General features: G+C 36.8%; 1 protein-coding gene across 3 annotated transcripts in view; it reads left to right on the top strand.

The window, feature by feature from the left end:
- Positions 1 to 12,839, top strand: part of LOC100067445 (solute carrier family 23 member 1) — a 74,207-nt gene extending 61,368 nt beyond the window's left edge. For 2 of the 3 annotated variants that reach the window (XR_011438264.1, XR_011438266.1), the window contains exons 14-15: positions 8,638 to 8,695; positions 10,972 to 11,221. The gene's annotated coding sequence lies outside the window, so the exon portion shown is untranslated. Of the gene's footprint in view, positions 1 to 8,637; positions 8,696 to 10,971; positions 11,222 to 12,171 lie in introns of those variants that run through there. The other variant, XR_011438265.1, reaches the window with a different exon arrangement.
- Positions 12,840 to 22,161: the final 9,322 nt, after the last annotated feature.

Below are 22,161 nucleotides of genomic sequence, written 5' to 3'. Positions count from 1 at the left end.
GGATAAAGGACAGTCTTTTCAACACGTAGTAGTGGGAAAACTGGATATCCACCTGCAAAAAGAGTGAAGTTGGATCTACCTAATGCCATATATGAAAATTAATTCAAAATGGATCAATAACCTAAATGTAAGACCTAAAACAATAAAATCCTTTTTATAAGAAAACATCGGACAAAACCTTCTTGACGTTGGAATTGGCAATGATTTCTTGGATATGACACTGAAGACACAGGTAACCAAATAAAAAATAGACAAATTGGACTTCGTGAAAATTTTAAAATTCTGTGCACCAAAAGACACTATCTGCAGAGTAAAAAGACAACCCATAGAATGGGAGAAAACATTTGCAAATCATATATCTGGTAAGGGATTTATATCAAGAGTATATAGAGAACTCCTAAAACTCAGCAACAGAAAAATCAAACAACATGATTCAGAAATGAGCAAAGCACTTGAATAGACGGTTCTCCAAAGAAGATATATGAATAGTCAAGAAGCACATGAAAACATGCTCAGCATCACTAATCATTAGGGAAATGCAAACGAAAACTTCAATGAGGTACCACTCACACCCATTAGGATGGCTGCTATCCAATGAGCAAAAAGTGCTGGCAAGGATATGGACAAATTGGAACTCTTGTGCACTGTTGGTGGGAATGTAAATGGTAAAGCTACTGTAGAAAACATTTTTGTGGTTCCTCAAAAAATTAAAAATAGAATTATCATATGATACAGAAATTCCACTTCTGGATATACGCCTATAAGAATTGAAAGCAGGATTTCAAAGAGATATTTGTATACATATGTTTTATAAGAACATTATTCACAATAGTTAAAATGTGTAGAAGCAGCCCAAGTGTTCATGGGAGAATGGACAAGCAAAAGGTGGCATATACATACAATGTAATATTATTCAGCCTTTAAAAGGAAGGGAATTCTGCAATATGTTACTACATGGATGAAATTTGAGGAGATTATTGCTAGTGAAATAAGCCAGTCACAAAAAGGCAAATACTTTATGATTCCACTTATATGAGATACTTAGGGTAGTCAAAATCACAAAGACAGAAAATTTAATGGTGGGATGCCAGGGGGAGGGGAAAATGGGAAGTTATCATTTAGTGGGTATAGAGTTTCAGTTTTACCTAATGACAAGAGTTATGGGGATGGATGGTCATGTTGGTTGCACAACAACGTGAATGTATTTAATACTACTCAACGTGCGCTTAAAAGTGGTTAAGATGGTAAATTTTATGTGTACTTTAACAAAACAAGAAAATATTTAAAAATATTACAAATTTATGCCATATTATCTGTATTATGTTCCAGTCTGTCTTTGTGCTACCACCAAATTATACTTCCTAAAACACTGCTTTATGTCATTTCTGTGCTCACAAATTTACATTGGCGTCTGATGACTGGCCTTAGTATATCTTTCTATCCTGACCTCCTATTGTTGCTAAAATCATTGTATATGTTAGCTACCTAATTACTTAACTTTCCCCCAACCCTATCTTCGACCTTTTGATTCTTGATATACTTGCTCTTCGTTCCTTTAGTGCTGATCTGTCCCTCTTTTCCTTCTAATGTGTAAATATTTTTAAGGACCTACTTAAATTTGAACTCCTCTAGGAAAGGTTCCCTAATTGCCCCATTTGTGGTGACTTCTCTTTCTCTTAAATACCTATGGCATTTATTGTTTAAACAATTCATTGAATAGTTGGCATTGGCTGATATTTGTTGCTGTGCACCTGTCTTATTTCCCTGAATATCTCTAAACTTAGTGGACTCAGAGCTATCTCTTTTTTTTTATTGTGGTCATAATAGCTTATAATGTAGTGAAATTTCACTTGTACATTATTATTTGTCATACACCATGTAAGTATTCCCCTTCACCCCTTGTGCCCACCCCCCACCACCCTTCACCTGATAACCACTAATTTGTTCTCTTTCTCCACAAGTTTGTTTATATTCCACATGTGAGTGAAATCATATGGTGTTTGTCTTTCTCTGTCTGGCTTATTTCGCTTAACATGATGCCCTCAAGGTCCATCCATATGGTTGCGAACGGGATGATTTCATCTTTTTTGTGGCTGAGTAGTATTCCATTGTAGATATATACCATATCTTCTTTAGCCAATTATCAGTTGATGGGCACTTGGGTTGCTTCCTCGTCTTGGCTATTGTGAATAATGCTGCAATGAACATAGGGGTGGGCAAGTCTCTTTTGATTGTTGATTTCAAGTTCTTTAGTTAAACACCCAGAATTGGGACAGCTGGATGATATGCTATTTCTATTTTTAATTTTTTGAGAAATCTCTGTACTGTTTTCCATAGTGGCTGCACCAGTTTGCATTCCCACCAGCAGAGTATGAGGGTTCCCATTTCTCCGTATCATCTCCAACATTTTTAAATTTTTGTCTTGGTAATTATAGCCATTCTGACAGGTGTAAGGTGATATCTCATTGTAGATTTGATTTGCATTTCCCTGATGATTAGTGGTGCTGAACATCTTTTCATGTTTCTGTTGGCCATCTGTATACCTTCTTTGGAAAAATGTCTGTTCTTATCCTCAGCCCATGTTTTGATTGGGTTGTTTTTGTTGTAGTTGTTGAGTTACGTGATTTCCTTATACATTTTGGAGATTAACCCCTTGTCAGATGTATTATTTTCAAACATTTTCTCCCATTTGGTGGATTGTTTTCTCATTTTTATCTTGGTTTCTTTTGCCTTCCAGAAGCTCTTTAGACTGATGAAGTCCCACTTGTTTATTTTTTCTTTTGTTTCCCTTGTCTGAGTAGGCATGGTATTTGAAAAGATCCTTTTAAGTTTGATGTCAAAGAGTGTACTGCCTATATTCTCTTCCAGAAGTTTTATGGTTTTAGGTCTTACCTTCAAGTCTTTAATCCATTTTGAGTCTATTTTTGTGCATGGGGAAAGATAATGGTCTACTTTTATTCTTTTCCATGTGGCTGTCCAGTTTTCCCAGCACAATTTATTGAAGAGGGTTTCCTTTCTCCGTTGTATGTTCTTGGCTCCTTTGTCGAAGATTAGCTGTCCATAGATGTGTGGTTTTATTTCTGGATTTTCAATTCTGTTCCATTGATCTGTGTGTCTGTTATTGTACGAGTACCATGGTGTTTTGATTACTATAGCTTTGTAATATATTTTGAAGTCTTGGATTGCGATGCCACCAGCTTTGTTCGTGTTTCTCAGGATTGCTTTGGCTATTCAGGGTCTTTTGTTGCCCCATATGAATTTTAAGATTCTTTGTTCTATTTCTGTGAAGAAGGTCATTGGGATTCTGATTGGAATTGCGTTGAATCTGTAGATTGCTTTAGGTAGTATGGACATTTTAACTATGTTTATTTTCCAATCCACGTGCATGGAATATCTTTCCATTTCTTTATGTCAGCATTGATTTCTTTCAGTAGTGTCTTATAGTTTTCTTTGTATGGGTCTTTCACCTCCTTGGTTAAATGTATTCCTAGACATTTTATTCTTTTTGTTGCAATTGTAAATGGGATTCTATTCTTGAGTTCTTGTTCTGTTAGTTCATTATTAAAGTATAGAAATGCTACTGATTTTTGTGACTTGACTTTGTACCCTGCAACTTTGCTGTAGTTTTTGATTATTTCTAATGTTTTCTGATGGATTCTTTAGGGTTTTCTCTATGTAAAATCATGCCATTTGCAAGCAGCGAGAGTTTCACTTCTTCATTGCCAATTTGGATAGTTTTTATTTCTTTTTCTTGCTTAAGTTCTCTGGCCAAAACCTCCAGTACTATGTTGAATAAGAGTGGAGAGTGGGCACCCTTGTCTTGTTCCTGTTCTCAGAGGGATGACTTTCAGTTTTTCCCCATTGAGTATGATGTTGGCTGTGGGTTTGTCATATATAGACTTTATCATGTTGAGGTATTTTCCTTCTATATCCATTTTATTGAGAGTTTTTATCATGAATTGATGTTGGATCCTGTCAAATGCTTTCTCTGCATCTATTGAGATGATCATGTGGTTTTTATTCCTCATTTTGTTAATGTGGTGCATCACATTGATTGATTTGTGGATGTTGAACCATCCCTGTGTCCCTGGTATGAATACCACTTGATCATGGTGTGTGATCTTTTTAATGTATTGCTGTATTCAGTTTGCCAATATTTTGTTCAGGGTTTTTGCATCTAAGTTCATCAGTGATATTGGCCTGTAATTTTCATTCTTTGTGTTGTCCTTATCTGGCTTTGGTATCAGGGTGTTGATGGCCTCATAGAATGTGTTAGGAATATTTCCATCTTCCTCAATTTTTTGGAATTGTTTGAGAAGAATAGGTAATAAATCTTTTTTTTGAAGAAGAAGATCAGCCTTGAGCTAACATCTACTGCCAGTCCTCCTCATTTTCCTGAGGAAGACTTGTCATGAGCTAACACCCATGCCCATCTTCCTCTACTTTATACGTGGGATGCCTGCCACAGCATGGCTTGATGAGCAGTGCCATGTCCACACCCAGGATCCAAACCCGTGGACCCTGGGTGCCAAAGTGGAATGTGAGAACTTAACCACTGTGCTACTGGGCCGGCCCGGTAATAAGTCTTTGCATGTTTGGTAGAATTCTCCTGAGAGGCTGTCTGGTCCTGGACTTTTATTTTGGGGGAAGTTTTTGGTAACTGTTTCAATCTCTTTACTTGCAATTGGTCTATTCATATTTTCTTTTTCTTCTTGATTCAGTTTTGTGAGGTTGTAGAGTCTAGGAATTTATCTGTTTCTTCTAGATTGTCCAGTTTGTTGGCATATAGTTTTTCATAACATTCTCTTGTAATCTTTTGTATTTCTGTGGTATCCGTTGTAATTTCCCTCTTAAATTTCTAATTTTATTTTTTTGAGACTTCTCCCTTTTTTTCTTAGTGAGTCTAGCTAAGGGCTTGCCCATTTTGTTTATCTTCTCAAGGAGCTAGCTCCTTGTTTCATTGATGCTTTCTACATACTTTTTTGTTTCAATTTCGTTTATTTCTGCTCTAATTTTTATTATTTTCCTCCTTCTGTTGAGTTTGGGCTTTGTTTGTTCTTCTTTTTCTAATTCTGTTAGTTGTAGTTTAAGATTGTTTATTTGAGCTTTTCTTGTTTGTTGAGATGGGCCTATAAATTGCCCTCTTAGGACGACTTTTGCTGCATCCCATATGAGTTGGTATGGTGTGTTTTCATTCTCATTTGTCTCCAAATATTTTTTGATTTCTCCTTTTATTTCTTTGACAACCCATTGGTTGTTCAGTAGCATGTTGTTTAGCTTCCACATTTTTGTTCCTTTCCCTGCTTTTTTCTTGTAGTTGATTTTGAGTTTCATAGTATTATAGTTGGAGAAGATAGTAGATATGATTTCAATCTTCTTAAATTTATTGAGGTTTGCCTTGTTTCCCAATATATGGTCTATCCTTGAGAATGTTCCATGTGCACTTGAGAAGAATGTATACTCTGCTGTTTTTATGGAGTACTCTCTATATGTCTATTAAGTTGATCTGGTCGCACATTTTCTGGTTCTTCTGCATATCCTTTGTTTCTCGTCCCATGTATTTCAGGCTACCGATTTGATTAGGTAGCTTTCTATGTTTGTTTCCTTCGTTTTCTCCTTGTTTATCATATATGTCTCTGTTCTAAGTATTTATTTAGTGGTTACCATTAGGTTCATATAAAGTCTCGTAGATGAGATAGTCCATTTTCTGATTGCCTCTTATTTCCTTATACTATACTGATTCCATCTCTTTCCTCTTCCCCTTCTAAGTTATTTTTGTCATATCTTATTCCATCTTGTGTTGTGAGTTTGTGATTAAGATGATGATATAATTTTTATTTTGGTATTTTCATTTTCTTTATCCTTGATGTAGGAGTTAAGTGTTTACCAACCTGATCTGATGGAGAGCTGCCATTTTCTGACTATTACCTACCTATTTATCTCCTCGCTACAGGCTTTGTAGCCCCTTTCCTGTGTTCTTTTATTCCTTTCTGATGTGAGGGCCTTCTTCAGGATTTCTTGGAGGGAGTGTGTCTTGTGGCAATGAACTCCCTTAGTTTTTGTTTATCTGGGAAAGTTTTTATTTCTCCATCATATCTAAAGGAGATTTTCCCTGGATAGAGTATTCTTGGCTGAAGGTTTTTGTCTTTCAGGAGTTTGAATCTATCGTTCCACTCTCTCCTAGCCTGTAAGGTTTCTGCTGAGAAATCTGCTGAAAGCCAGATAGGGGTTCCTTTGTAAGTTATTTTCTTCTGCCTTGCTCCCCTATAATATTTTTTCTTCGTCATAGACTTGCCAGCTTTACTACTATATACCTTGCGGTAGGTCTTTTTACATTAACATAGTTGGGATTTCCGGTAGCCTATTTCATGTGGATTTCTGTCTCCTTCCCCAGGTTTTGGAAATTCTCCACTATTATTTCTTTGAATAAGCTTTCTGCTCCATTCTCCTTATCTTCTCCCTCTGTAATACCTATAATCATTATGTTGCATGTCCTAATTGAATTAGATATTTCTCTGAGAGCCTCTTCATTTCTTTTTAGTCTTAGTTTTCTCTTCTCCACCCTCTGAAGCATTTCTATAGTATTGTCTTCTAAATTGCTAATTTGGTCTTCCATATTGTCAGTTTTGTTGCTTAGGGAGTCCAGATCTTTTTTAATCTCATCCATTGTCTTTTTCATCTCCACTAATTCTGATCGTTTCTTCTTTAATGTTTAAATCTCTTTTGTGAAGAAGCTCGTGAATTCATTAATTTGTCTTTATGTGTTTTCTTGTAACTCATTGAGTTCTTTTATGATAGCTATTTTCAATTCTTGTCATTTAGGCTATGGATTTCTGTGTCTTCAAGGTTGGTTTCTGGGAACTTGCCATTTTCCTTCTGGTCTGGAGATTTAATATACTTTCTCATACTGCTTAAAGGTGTGGATTTTTGCCTCTGCATAGTGTTATTATCTTGTCACTGCTGCCACGTGCCTCCACTGGGTGAGGATCAGGAGCTGTGAATTCTGGGCCTGGCACAATCAGGGGCTACCCAGCTCCAGCTGCTGACTGCTTTTCTCACTGTGTGCCACTCTGGCCGATGGCAGATCTGGAGCACTGGGCAGGAGGAGGGGTGCTCTTCCCCTATGCTTCCACCAGCCTCCACTTCTAACTCTGGGTGATAGCAGGACTGGAGTGACAGGTGGGGGAAGGGGCACTTTCTTATACCTGCATGCCTCTCCCAATTGCTGCCTCTCTCTCTGCTTGGTGATCTGGGTGCTCATGGGGCTCCACTAGCCACCACTTCTCTCTCCGTGCCTTGCTCCCAGTGACTGTGGGGCTGGAGTGCAGGGTGGGAATGGAGTGCCTCTCCCCAGCTGTGCACCTCCCCCAAGTGGCCCCCTTCACTGTGCTTCACTCTGGGCGATTGTGGGGCTGGAGTGCTCGCTGGGGACTGGCACTTTCTCCCCAGCTGTGCCCCTCCCCTGGCCAGCCCCTCTCTCTCTGTGCCACTCTCCCAGCAAATGTGGAGCTGGAGCATGGGGCTGGAGCACTGGGTGAAGACTGGGTGCCTCAGAGCTATATCTTAAAATTATATGTATTACCCACTTGACTTAATCATATGAATTGATTTATTGACATTTTGTGAATAATGACTAAAGATGCTTTTCAAGTAAATTTCAGACCTATTTGTCAAATTCATGAGCATTTGGCAATGTTTCTGCAGAAGATACAGTTGGTATTCAGATGAGATACTAGACTTTGTTAAATTTTTCTAGAGGAATCAGATGTGGTATGAGTAAGTTGCCCGTCTGTAAGGTGACTTTGTATATATTTCCAGACAATAAGATAATTTTGAGAAATCTGGAATCTTATTTGTTTTTGGCTATACTATTGTATCTGAAATAAGTATTAATATTTGGGTACTAATACTTTTGTTTATGTTCTGGGTTAAATAGTTATAGAAATGTTTCACTGGGTCAGTGTTGAAATGCTTATAAAAGTTATATTTTGTCAGATGACTTAAAATGGACTTGCAGTTAGCAGTTATGTGTTGCTTTACTGTGGTAGTGAATTTTCTCTATATAGTAGTTAAGATTTAATGGATTTTTTTGAGTCAATAGTTTACACAAAAGTTTGCTTCTGTTAGTCTTGTGTGTGCATGTGTGTGTACACACAGGCATTTGCCTTCTCTAGGGTTAGGATTAGAATATTGAAGTATTAGAAGAAATTTATTGCTCTTAAGAACATGTAGAGAACATTTCAATAACTTTTATGCCCTTCTGTCAAACACCGAGAAAAATGGGTGAGTATTATTTCAAGAATTTTAATGAGGAATATGTTTATCACATGCACAAAACTAAATAATGGATTAAATTTTTGACCTATTAATTAGAGTAATATCTATTTTAGAGTGGTATCTTTTCCTTTCCAGCTATTATATCACCCATTGTTTTAGAGAATCTAATCAGAATATAAGTTCCACAAGCGTAGGCATTTCATCTTACACTTGTTTGTGTCCTCAATGTCTAACCTAATGTCTTAAATCACAGTGCTTCAATAAACATTACAATGATAAAATGTCTATTTTTCTGGCTTTTGGGGAGTTGGTTTTTATTGTGGGAGAATGACTTTGATTTGATTTGTTTTCTTTTTACAGCTCCATCGACAAACCTTCAGATTCTCTCAGTATAGGCAATGGGGATAATTCCCAGCTGGTAAGATTTTGACACTGTATCACTTCATTTATCTGCCGTCCCCTGAAAACAAGGTATTCTATACAAGTGAATTTTCTAGATAGTGAAAAATACTTTTCTGAAACAATTTAAAAACACTTTGAGAGTCAGCCCTGATGGCCTAGTAATTAAAGTTCAATGCTCACTGCTTCAATGGACCAGGTTCACTTCCCAGTCACAGAATCAGACCACCTGTCTGTCAGCTGCCATGTTGTGACAGTGACTCACGTAGAAGAACTAGAGTGACTTACAACTAGAATATATAACCATGTACTGAGAGCTTTGGGGAGGGAAAAAAAAGAAAGAGGAAGATTGGCAACAGATGTTAGCTCAGGGTAAATCTTTCCTGGCTAAAGATATATATTTATATAGTGCTTATTTTACAAAAGCACTTTTCATGGACATCTTTGTTAAACGTATTATATTAGCCTTCTTTTCCTCTACAGAATATATAGAGCATAATTTAACCCTTTCTTGATGACTCAGAATTACTATGGTGACCATATATTATTACATTGTGTGGCAATACATCAGTGTCCTTAGAGTTTGCTGATATTATTGGTCTTTTTGACCCTATACCAAGTGGTCCCAGACTAACATGACTTGTGCATTCTTGATTTTGAATTATTTCTCCACCATATGTTCCCCTTGTCCCTTGGTGTCAACTTAAATTTTCTATTTCTTTCAGTGTACTTGCCCCCCAAAGTTTTCCCCTTTCCCCAAATGATAAAGCAAATAGTCAAGTTGAAAGTTGCATCTTAATGATACTGAGTGAGGTCCTGACTTTTCAAACATGCTTTGTATGATCTTGTCTAGCTGCTAACTTTTCACTGCTTATGTTTCTGTGCATCTTCTTACATTGATGAAAAGCTGTACTTCTAATCTCTTCCATAAAGAATGGCCAGTTTCCCACAGTGTTTGTGAGAAACTTAGAGATCTAAAATACAGTGGTTTCCCAAACGTTTTGCTCATAAATTCCATACAACAATTTGAAAATCTGTTTCTCCTCTTGTATATTTTAGGTTAACATTAGAGTTTTTTTTTTTTATAACAAGTTAAAAATAATTGCAAAGGATGTAATTTTCAGCAGATTGCCAGTATTGGTACTTTTAAATAAAAGTGCTACATTACTTGTTAATAAATATCTAAGAAATTTAAATATCAGATTGTTTTGTTACTCCATCATCCATTAGAAAAAAATACACAAGCTCTCCTTTAAAATTCAGGACTTTTACATCATTCCTTTTTCTCCTTGAACTTGTTTTTCTATTTCCACTGCCACTACAGAATTTTATCTTAATGCAATATAGTTTTTATGTGTGATAGGTATTAAACTTCTCTCAAATGAAAATAGACATATAAATTTTGAATGAAAGCCAAAGTATTTTTGCTGATACAAGGCTTTAATTGCCAAATTTCTTTCTTCTGAATTTTTATTTGTAGTATTGATTTGACCAAAGCAACTTATATAAGCATAGATTTTGATAAAAATTAATCATTAAAAATCAACACTAAACTTCTATTGGAAATTCCTCTCTTGATGAGATAGACAGGGCCATTTTAGAATTAGTGTTCATGTATCCCTAGACGAATGTTACCTGCTGGGAAAAGGAGACGAGTTTCAGCAGCAGTTCTAGGCATTTTTCTAAATGTAAGTGCTGAGATGTCTTGTTCCTAAGTAAGTAAATGGAAGAAGAGTGTGATGTCAGTATCACTCAAATCTTTGAACTCCTAAGTTAAATACCTAAGAATCATGTAAAGATTTACCATAAAAATTTTTTTTAAGGATGTATTTGGAAATAACTTGATTAGATCTTCCTTGCATTTTCTTTGAAAATAAGTATCAGGAATCACCCACTTTGCAAAAGAATCTGGTCATCAGAGTCAGTCATTCTCTCATTGCCAATCTGAATATTTTAAATAAATTTTGTTTGGCTCCCAGAAAGTGTTCACACTTGGCAAAATTCTATAGTCAGGTTCCTGAGATTAAGAAATGTTCTTTTTTTTGTAAAGTGAGAGAAGTTAGGTTATAAAAGGAGAGGAGTCTGACTTAGTCTTTCCAGGAGAGTCAGTTTTAGAAAAGAGAACACATGTAAGTTGACGGATTTTCTGAAAATTCATGCTCATAAAAATGTCTTCTAGTATGCCAGTTTGAAGACCGCTGTTCTACTCCCTTTAGTTGCAAGCCTTTCTAACTGTGGCTTATTAAAATGTATGGACCTGTATTGACTCTTCTTTTCTTTTCCTGTTTTATTCAGATATCCAACAGTGATAAGCCCTCACCACCACCTGGTTTATGCAAATCCAATCCAGTCCTCCCCATCAGTTCATCCAATCACAGTGCACGGTCTCCTTTTGAAGGGGCAGTAACTGAGTCACAGTCGTTATTCTCAGACAACTTCCGCCATCCCAACCCGATCCCCAGTGAGCTTCCTCCTTTCCCCAGCTCCCCACAGACATCCAGTGACTGGCCTACAGCACCAGAGCCGCAGAGCCTCTTCACATTGGGTAGGTCACAGTACTGCTGCGCGTTGGTGTTTGTGCTCAGCCTAACATGAGACCCTTGGTGGATATGTTTTTATCCTCTTCCTCCCCACTCCCTTCTTCATAAAAATGTAAACATTTAAACTGCATGGAATTGAATGGTTACCTAAATTGTTGCATGACCTAGACCTTACTATGTTAACGGACAGATTTCTCCAGAAATCAAGGGTTAGATCATATTCCTGGTAATAAAATGCTTATTCCTCAAGGAATTATTAAGGACTTACATTTTTAATCATATTGTATTTGTATAGTTATATTTAAGATTTTTTTCTCCAGTTGACAATGAGGTATGTTAGTTAATATTAAAACTTCTATTTGGCATTTTTGAGCCATTTCCATTTTTATTCATTGTAAGTTCTCTTATTAATGTGAAGGATGGCATGAAGTTAAAATTGACAATAGCAGCTATGAAGCAGACAACGTTAAGAAACTACAAAAATTAAATAGATATTTTTTCATTATTTTTCTTAGCGGTATATAAAGCATATATTCAAAGTTATTTATACTTTATCTTTTATAAATACATATAAAAATAAACTTTACTAATTGAATTCTGTCACATCATATTTGCTATTACTTTATTCCATTTAAATGACTTATTCTGGGTTTTGATTATGAGTAGTTGAGAGTATAATTTGAATATCAAATACTTTGTTTTCTTGGATTAGTGATGAAAATCAGTCTATATCATTCAGCTTTTGAAGTTAGTAAATTAAGGATGAACTCATTGCTAGAAGTATACGAGGTGTTTGTAATTTTATAGTCCTAATATGCTAAGAAATCATACAGATTTTGCATATATGTGACTATCTTGTCATCTGACATGTTTAACTTCAGCTAGTGTGGGTACTCATTAAGCATGAAAGTGAGCTTATGTATTTTCAATTCATCACGAATTTTCTTCCCAACAGAAACAATAGAAACAATCCCAGTATCATCCTCTACAGACTGGCAAGCAGCGTTTGGCTTTGGTTCTTCTAAACAACCAGAGGATGACTTGGGTTTTGATCTCTTTGATGTCACTCGAAAAGCCTTAGCAGACCTGATTGAAAAGGAGCTATCAGTCCAAGACCAGCCTTCCCTTTCGCCCACATCTCTTCAGAACTCCTCTTCACACACTACAACCACCAAAGGTCCGGGCTCTGGATTCCTGCATCCCGCTGCACCTGCAAACGCCAACTCTCTCAGTAGTACCTTTTCAGTCTTGCCACAGAAGTTCCCTCAATTTCAGCAGCACCGAGCGGTTTATAATTCATTCAATTTCCCAGGCCAGGCAGCCCGCTATCCTTGGATGGCCTTTCCACGCAATAGCATCATGCGCTTGAACCACACAGCAAACCCCACCTCAAATAGTAATTTCTTGGACTTGAATCTCCCGCCACAGCACAACACAGGTCTGGGAGGGATTCCTATAGCAGGTAGGTTCATTTACAGCCTTTGAGAATTTGTGACTAATTCACATCTTCAGGTCGTTGGGTGGGTAGGGAGGGTACTGTTGAATACCAGAGAGTACTTATCATTGGTCTTGGAAATTTCTATGGGGGAAAAATTAAAGTTCTTACCATAATCTGAAAACTTTTAATTGGATGGATGCCTTGTAATTTGAGCTTTATCAGGATGGTGGAGTATTATACCTAGTTATTGCTTGGAAGCATTTTACTTATAGGATAGTTACTAACCCTTCACATGGCATATAAATGCAAAAAGAAAAAAAATGGGCTCTGAAATTATGGTGCTATAAAGTCCAACACATAGTAAAAGTTCTGAATATACATTCTAAAAGTAAACTGGTTCAGAAAAATGTTTAAAAATTGTAATTAGTGAGAGCATGAGGGATAAAGCCACTCTCTAGCTACTTTTGGCAATTACTTATTTCAACTGATACACACATGTACACACACACCTCAAAACTATACTATATGTTACTAAAATACTTAATATTTGAGAACTCTGATTATTAGTGTTTCACGGACATATCATATGTGCATAAGTATACTTTCTGTGAAAAAGAAATTGTTCAACGAGAGGCATTTTCCCTTTTGATCTATGTTTTTATTTCTTGGGAAAATACTAGGTTTCTGTAAGTGAGCTCAGAATACTTCTGATTCTGTACTGCTATCCTTGCAGTTTTCAAAACTTTGCGTTTTAAGGTCCAATATAACATATTTTAGGTCAAGTGACAATATATAAAGGAATCATTCTTATTTGTAGTTTTTTCATTTAATTTGGGCTTTAGAGATGATTGGTAAAAAAAGAGAATTTGTTCCTATCCTGATTCTCTCAAGTAAAATAGAGTAGTTCCTCACTCTGTAACATAACTCATAAAATGTATTTTTATCCCTTGTCATGACTTTTAAGATATGGCATGACACAGCATTATTATAATAATGTGCTATTACCAGCAAGGCATTTGTTCATCTGCTTTTAGCAAGGTTGGTAGATGAATTTACAGAGATCCATCAAAATTCTTTGGCTCTATTTCCTTTGTGACCAACAACATTTCATTTTCAAGACAAGTAGGTGAGTTAAGAGAGTATGGTTTGTGGCTGTTGACACAGTGAAGTGAGAAGTTGATACAGTGAAGTTAATTTACGTAAGCTTGGTAGTACGTATCATAGTCGTTTGCACATCAGTGGCACTCATGATATTTGTTCATTTGATAATGGTAGCTAGTAGGTAATCCAGTGTGACATTTTTCAATCCTCTCCTTCTATGTGACATTCACTTATGAAACACTAAGGGTTCAGTTCCTGATACTCTGTTTTTCCTTCTCTTCAAGAAAGTATATTACAGTATAATTATGTTTTGTTTTAATCATTTAGAAACGTGGCATTTTAATTACTAGTAATGTATCTCAAAGCTGTTTATAACATTAAAAGTTAAATTTGGGGCCAGCCCGGTGGCGTAGTGGTGAAGTTTGCATGCTCTACTTTGGGCTCCCAGGGTTTGTAGGTTCAGATCCCTGGTGCAGACCTAGCACCACTTGTCAAGCTTTGCTGTGGTGGCATCCCACATAAAATAGAGGAAGATTGGCACAGATGTTATCTCAGGGCCAAGCTTCCTCACACACACACAAATTTAAAATCAAGTTCCCCTAAATATTGTAAACATTTAAAAATAAAATATGAAATCAATTACAATGACTATTTGGGTTCCTAGTTGCCCAACAATAAACTAAGCCATGTGGGTAATACCAAAGAAGTCTAAAATATGGACACTACTTTCAAGTACTTCACAGTGTAGTTGAAGAAATAAAATCAGATTATGGATGAAAGTGGTAACTATGTAATACTGGAATCTGAGAGACATCGGTGGAGCCTATAATGTTGGGAGGCTTTATTGAAGAAGTAGGAATTGATTCGTACTGTGGTATCTTGGATTTGAGTTATCAGCAGGGAAAGAGAACGACCTTTTATGTTGGTGGAAACTCCTGACTGAAGGCCTAGAGGCAGGAATTAGTAAGTCCTCACGTTAGGAAGCAATAGAACTGCCTTCTGTGACAGGAGGTGCTTCATGTATCGTCTGGATCGAATGGATGAGAAGATGGGGAGCTCTGACAGCGAGGCCAAGCAGTGTGGACTGATCTGATAGGAAGGAGGATGCCTTTGTGGAACTCTGGTCCTTAGCTGTCTTCATTGTATACTTTTATTTGACTTATTACTTGCCCATCTTTGAGAAACTATTTGTTCTTCCAATTTCATAGTCATCATATTGTCCTTTAGCACAAAAAGAGCAGTTTTAGCCCAAATATTTCAAGCCATTAGATATTTTGGAAATGTCACCCTGGTAATGAGTAATCACTGATTTGTGAGAGTAGTTGCCCTCTTGTAAGTCATTTGAAATGTTTATTTGAAGTAGATACTTTATGAAAAAAGAGAGGCTTTAAATTATGGTTCTGTCTTTTCAGGTTTTTATTTTTCTTTAGCATATATTCAAACATAGAGGCATAAATGTTTTCTCCCTAGGAATCCTAAGAATGAAGTCACCAACTGTAGGTTCTTAATCATTGCTGTATTTTGTGGGAGGTGGGGAGAGTTTGTTATTTCAGATTTTCAGTTCTCAACTGTGCATACTTGCTTAGCATTTAAATGGTGACTTATGATTAAGCTTATTGTTACATTGTTTTTAAGGCTCTGATGACTAGAGAAATATTAGTTTTAATGTACCAACATACTTAAAATTGTTATCAAGAGTTACACAGAATCCTCTTATGACCTATAAATATTTCACAAATACCTCAGAAAGCTGAACGGGCTAAGCTTCAAAACAGAATAGTTATATAATTGTAGGAAGATGATTTAGGATTTTTAGTAACAATTAGTAAGAGGGTTCCCTTTTCTCTCTACGCTCTCCAACATTTGTTATTTTTTTGTCTTGGTGATTATAGCCATTCTAATGAGTGCAAGGCAATGTCTCATTGTAGTTTTGATTTGCATTTCCCTGTGATTAGTGATGTTGAATATCTTCTCATATGCCTGTTGGCCGTCTGTATTATCTTCTTTGGAAAAACATCTGTTCATATCCTCTGCCCATTTTTCGATTGGGTTGTTTATTTTTTTGTTTGAGTTGTGTGAGTTCTTCATATATTTTGGAGATGAACTCCTTGTCGGATACATGATTTGCAAATCTTTTCTCCCTAGTTGGTGGGTTGTCTTTTCACTTTGTTCCTGTTTCCTTTGCCTTGCAGAAGCTCTTTAGTCTGATGTAGTCCCATTTGTGTATTTTTTCTTTTATTACTCCTGACCGAGTAGACATCGTAGCCAAAAAGATGCTTCTAAGAATGATGTCGGAGTGTACTTCTATATTTCCTTCTAGGAGTCTTGTGGTTTCACATCTCACTTTCAAGTCTTTAATCCATTTTGAGTTAATTTTTGGATATGGTGAGAGGTAATGGTCTACTTTCATTGTTTTGCATGTGGCTGTCCAGTTTTCCCAACACTCTTTATTAAAGAGACTTTTCTTTCTCCATTGCGTATTCTTAGCTTCTTTGTTGAAGATTAGCTGTCTGTACGTGTGTGGTTTTATTTCTGGGCTTTTAATTCTGTTCCCCTGATCTGTGTGGCTGTTATTGTACCAGTACCATGCTATTTTGATTACTATAGCTTTGTAGTATATTTTGAAGTCAGGGATTGTGATGCCTCCAGCTTCGTTCTTTTTTTTCAGGATCGCTTTAGCTATTTGGGGTCTTTTCTTGCTCCATATGAATTTTAATATTCTTTGTTCTATTTCTATGAAGAATATCACTGGGATTCTATTTGGGATTGCCTCAAATCTGTAGATTGCTTTAGGTAGTATGGACATTTTAGTTATGTCTATTCTTCCAATCCATTTGGATGGACTATCCTTTCATTTCTTCATGTCAACATTGATTTCTTTCAATAATGTCATATAGTTTTCATTGCATAGGTCTTTCAACACCTATATTCCTAGATATTTTATTCTTTTGTTGTGATTGTAAATGGGATTGTATTATTTTTTTATTTTTTTGAGGAAGATTAACCTTGAGCTAACATCTGCTGCCAATCCTCCTCTTTTTTGCTGAGGAAAACTGGCCCTGAGCTAACATCTGTGTCCATCTTCCTCCACTTTTTTATATGTGGGATGCCTACCACAGCATGACTTGACAAGTGGTGCATAGGTCCGTACCTGGGATCCGAACCAGCGAATCCCAGGCTGCCAAAGGGGAACGTGTGAACTTAACTGCTGTGCCACTGGGCTGGCCCCAATGGAATTGTATTCTTGAATTCTCTTTCTGTTAGTTTGTTATTAGAGTATAGAGATGCAACTGATTTTTGTAAGTTGATTTTGTACCCAGCAACTTGGCTGTAGTTGTTGATTATTTTTAATAGTTTTCCAATAGATTCTTTAGGGTTTTCTATATATAAAATCATGTTGTCTACAAACACTGAGAGTTTCACTTCTTCATTGCCAATTTGGATACCTGTTATTTCTTTTTCTCTCCTAATTGCTCTGGCCAAAATCTCCAGTAGTATGTTGCATGAGAGTGGTGAGTGTGGGCACCCTCGTCTTGTTCCTGTTCTCAGAGGGATGGCTTTCGGTTTTTCCCCATTGAGTATGATGTTGGCCCTGGGTGCGTCATATATGGCCTTTGTTGTGTTAAGGTACTTTCCTTCTATATCCATTTTATTGAGAGTTTTTATTATAAATGGATGTTGGATCTTGTCAAGTGCTTTCTCTGCATCTATTGAGATGATCCTGTGGCTTTTATTCCTCATTTTGTTAAGGAGGTGTATAACATTGATTGATTTGCAGAGGTTGAGCCATCCCTGTGTCCCTGGTATAAATCCCAGTTGATCATGGTATATGATCCTTTTAATATAGTGGTGTATTCAGTTTGCCAATATTTTGTTGAGGATTTTTGCATCTATATTCATCAGCAGTATTGGCCTGTAACTTTCTTTTTTTGTGTTGTCCTTGTTTGGCTTTGGAATTGGGGTGATGTTGGCTGTTTAGAATGAGTTAGGAAGTGTTCTATCTTTCAATTTTTTGGAATAGTTTGAGAAGGATAGATATTAAATCTTCTTTGAAAGTTTGGTAGAATTCTCCAGAGAAGCCATCTGGTCCTGGACTTTTGCTTTTGGGGAAGATTTTGATTACTGTTTCAATCTCTTGTTATTGGACTATTCAGCTTCTATATTTCTTCTCAATTCAGTTTTGGGAGGTCGTATGAGTCTAAGAATTTATCCATTTCTTCTAGATTGTCCAATTTGTTGGCTTATAGTTTTACATAGTATTCTCTTATAATCTTTTGTATTTCTGTGGCCTCCATTGTAATTTCTCCTCTTTCATTTCTAATTATATTTATTTGACCCTTCTCTCTTTTTTCCTTACTGAGTCTGGATAAGGATTTGTCAATTTTGTTTATCTTCTTAAAGAACCAGGTGTTAGTTTCATTGATCCTTTCTACCCCTTTTTTTGGTTTCCCTTTCATTTATTTCTGCTCTCATTTTTATTATTTCCCTCCCTCTGCTGACTTTGGGGTTTGTTTCTTTTTCTTCTTCTAGTTCTGTTAGGTGTGGTTTAAGATTGTTTGAGATTTTTCTTGTTTGTTGAGGTAGGCCTGTATTGCTTTGAATTTCCCTCTCAGGACTGCTTTGGCTGTATCCCATATGTTTGGTTTTATGTATTTTCATTTTCATTTGCCTCCAGATATTTTTTTATTTCTACTTTAATTAACTCAATGATCCATTGGTTGTTAGGTAGCATGTTCTTTCATCTCCACATATTTGTCAGTTTTCCAGCTTTTTTCTTGTAGTTGATTTCTAGTTTCATAGCATTAAGGTCAGAACAGGTGCTTGATATGATTTCAATCTTTAATTTATCGAGGCTTGTTCTTCCTTTGAGAATGTTCCATGTGCACTTGAGAAGAATGTGTATTCTGCTGTTTGTTTGTACCTGGAGTGTTCTGTATATATCTGTTAGATCCATCTGGTCTAGCTTTTCATTTAATTTTACTATTTTCTTGTTGGCTTTCTGTCTGGATGATTTACTCATTGATGTAAGTGGATGTTAAGGTCCCTACTATTATTGTGCTGCTATTAATATCTCCTTTTATCTCTGTTAATAGTTGCTTTATGTATTTTGGTCCTCCTGTGTTAGTTACATATACACTCATAAGTGTTATGTCCTCTTACTGGAGTGTCCTTTATCATTATATCCTGCCCCTCTTGTCTTTCTGTCTTTTTTATCTTGAGGTCTACTTTGTCTCTTTTAAGTATGGCAACACCTGCTTTCTTTTGTTTGCCACTCACTTGGAGTATCCTCTTCCATCCCTTCACTCTGAGCCTGTGTTTGTCGTTAGAGCTGAGATGTGTTTCCTGGAGTCAGCATATTGTTGGGTCTTGTTTTTTTAATCCATACAGCCACTCTTTGTCTTTTGTTGGAGAATTCAATTCATTTTCATTTAGAGTGATTATTGATACATGAGGGCTTAATACTGCCATTTTATCTCTTGTTTTCTGGTTGTTCTGCATTTCCCTTGTTTATTGTCCTGTGAATTCCCAAAGGCCAATTTATTTTGGTGCTTCTCCACGGCCTTCAGACCCCCCAGCAAAACCCCCACAGACATACTACAGAGTCAACGTGGGACCACCATTAGAGAAAGCGGAGAAATTATTAGAAAATGCAGGATTTTTCCCATCCTGTTTTCTCCCTCTCAGCCCACCCACAGCTTCTTTCTCATCTCTTATGTTCTGAAGAATACAGTTCCTGATGAATTTTTTTTTCTCCCTACCCCCAGATGCAATGCAATCAGAGGGTCATTACCATCTATTGTTATTGTAACAGTTTCTGTTGATCCAGCGTTTGAGTGATGCTGTTGAATGTTTCTTCAGAAACATTTTTAAGGAGGGAAGAAAGAGAAACCAAAGGACAATCTCCATGCTTAGAAAATTAGTGTTTGTCTGTTGCACATAATAATGATGTAATCTGCTTAGCAGAAAATGAGATTAATCTATAGGAAAGGTCAAATAAATGCATTATCAACTGCAGAAGTTTGAAAACCTGGTTAACTGAAATGAGATTGCTCAGTAAGTGCATGGGGGAAAGCAGTGGTCCTGGCATACATCTTGTATTCAGCTTCTCACTATTGTAGGGAAAATGCTTTTAACTCAATTTTTAATTCTTTTGGCAAGTTGATGCAGAGGATTTGATTGTGTTATTAAGCAAAAGAATTTATTGGATGTTGATGGAAAGACAAATTGATCTGTAGTAGTAACTGGCCTAGTGCTAAAGAGGTTATCAAGATGGGAGAAGTGATTTTTATAAAGGAGAAAAAAGTTTTGGCTTTAGATATAAATTCTAATGTTTTAAAGAAAAAAGTATTCACAGATTTAATACCTACTCATAATATAAAAGCTGAAATGTAAGTGATTTCTTCAGTCATTCTCTGTCAGAATCTTTTTTTCTCTGACCTTAAAGTCACCTGAGGGGGCGCTCTGAGATAGCACTGCTCTGGGGCCATCTGATCACCATGAGGAGCAAGTCTCTGACCTCCTTGCCTGCAGCTTTTACTTAACCCTGTAGTTTCTGGACGTTTGTGCAGTATTGAGAAGATAGGAGAAAAGAAAACAGAAACCTGGTTATAACCTGATGCTAAAACTAAAAACAAGGAAATGTACCTCTTTCTTCAGAATTAAAACTAAAATCTTAAATAAAACAGAAAACTTGATGATGACCCTTGGGTTGTTCTTGTCTTTGTTTCCCTGTTTTATTGCATGTGAGTTTGAAACATTTTGTGGTAGCAGTCATCAGATGTTTCCATTGGTTTTACATCTTCAACCATAGGGAGGATGGCTTAGAAGAAGAAATTAGAAAAAAGTCCACTTTCTTGTCCGTCACTGCCATCTTTGAAGACCAGCCCAGCTTGTCCTCCAGCGTTCCTCTTCCAGTGGCTTTCAGTAGAAGACATCTTCTCGTGCTGTGTATTATGCAGACCAGACCTTCCCAGCTGAGAAGCCTCACGTGCCAGGAAGGAGCAGATGGGCTGTCCTGTGCTGAGATGTTGGTTGTCTTGGGGAGACCTGGCGGGAGCAGCAGCCAGTGTGCCACATAAGGAGCAGCACCTCGTGCACATGCTGTGATGGGAAAGAGACTAGAAAACACTGGTGTAGACAACCCACAGATAAATCTTTATGACCGACCATTCTAGGGGTACCTAATGATGGAGAGATGGTCACTCCACTCACCAGAAGAGGGGAGAGGGCAGAAATGAGATGTTGCCTGCCAGATTCCTAAGAATCTGAATGGTTTGGATTGCGTTCAGAAGTCCAAAGCTGGAGCTGGCGTATTTTCAGCCTCATTTGTTAAGGGAATCTTTGTAGGATGAATTAAGTAGATCTTCTAAATCTTACATCCTGTGCTCTTGAATTGATTTTCTGCTTATTACAATTACTTTGTACTTCAATTTGCTACCAAAAGTAACACAACAACAGCAACTTCAACACCGTTTTTGAAAAATGTAAACAGAATAGTCTCGAATGTCACTACAAAGAGATGTTGTGGGTGAATAGTAAATTGTTCTTTAAAAAATTAACCAAAGTCTTACTGTGGTAGAGAGGAGAGGACTAGCACCCGCAGGCTTTCTGTGGCTTGTGACCATTGCTTCTGTCTCCTGAATCTTGACACTGCTGCAGAGTGATGGACGAACACACAGGTAATGTTCAGGTAGCAGTGAATTGTACTCAAGGCTTTTGGGTGGGCTGAGGGGTTGTTTATTCCTGAGATATGAGTATATCAATAAAACTGTTGCTTTTTCTGTGAAAGGAGGGAAATTCTACCTTGCAAGGCTGTGCTGTGATTGTATGTTTAATGAATCATACATACAGAGACTTTATAAAATATGTAATATCATTTAAAGAAGAATAATGAAAGAATAAAAATCTGTGTGCTGACCACCAAGGTTAAAAATAGAATCTTCAGTATCCTAAAAGACCCCTTTCTGCCCCTCCGATTATACTTCCTTTTTTTTCCTCACCATCCGTAAACAACCATTATCTTGATTTCTGTGTTAAGCTTTCTTTTCTATAGAGTTTTGCCACTTACATATGTATTCCTGAATCATACATTGTTTAATTTTCAAAAGATGAATAGTACACTAAACCTAGCTGTGTAAGGAAAAGGGCAATATCATCACTATTAGATTGAGGGTTTTAGGAGAAGATAAGCTAAACAGAGTCTCTGGGTCATAGTTTGACTTTAGCTTCTTTGGTAATTTACAAGAGCCAATTCTGGGGAAGACAATGGGTGAGGTCATGGGTGAATCCTGGAAACCAGGGTTCAGCACAGTCAGGGCGTCTGACTGGGCTGTCTTGTGAGCCAGGTCCTGGATATCTGGCAACCTCAACATCCCACATACCTCAATGGATAGATCTTACAGAAAA

Source organism: Equus caballus, chromosome 4, assembly GCF_041296265.1.
Source record: "Equus caballus isolate H_3958 breed thoroughbred chromosome 4, TB-T2T, whole genome shotgun sequence".
Taxonomy (NCBI): Eukaryota; Metazoa; Chordata; class Mammalia; order Perissodactyla; family Equidae; genus Equus; species Equus caballus.
Note: the sequence above shows the minus strand (reverse complement) of the source record. Positions and strands in the feature narration are given on the sequence as shown.